Source organism: Asparagus officinalis, chromosome 4 (genome assembly GCF_001876935.1).
Source record: "Asparagus officinalis chromosome 4, Aspof.V1, whole genome shotgun sequence".
Classification (NCBI taxonomy): domain Eukaryota; kingdom Viridiplantae; phylum Streptophyta; class Magnoliopsida; order Asparagales; family Asparagaceae; genus Asparagus; species Asparagus officinalis.
In genome coordinates, this window is record NC_033797.1 from 134371584 (window position 1) to 134372156 (window position 573).

The window sequence follows — 573 nt, forward strand, 5'->3', positions numbered from 1 at the left end:
CTCTTCTATAAAACCATTTAAGAAGGCACTTTTAACATCCATTTGAAATAGTTTGAAAATTTTAAAGCTTGCAAATACCAAAAACATCCTAATAGATTCCAACCTTGCAACCGGTGTAAAAGTTTCATCATAGTCTATGCCCTCCTCTTGATTGTATCCTTGGGCAACCAAACGGGCTTTATTTCTAGTAACAATGCCATGTTCATCAAGTTTGTTTCTAAAAACCCATTTAGTACCAATAACACTAGCATTGTTAGGTCTAGGAACTAACTTCCAAACTTTATTTCTTTGAAAATTGTTTAATTCTTCATGCATAGCCAAAACCCAAAATTCATCATTTAAAGCATCATTAATCTTTTTAGGTTCTAGTTGAGATAGGAAAGCAACATTACCACACTCACTCAATGCTTTTGAGCGAGTAATGACTCCTTTTGAAGGGCTCCCAATAATTTGTTCCTTTGGATGGTTTGAAGTGAATTTCCAAGCTTTAGGCGGTTCAATTTATTCATTGTCATTTGAGCTATCCATATCCTTTTGAGCTTCTATAGAGGGAGTATCTTTGATTTGCAATAA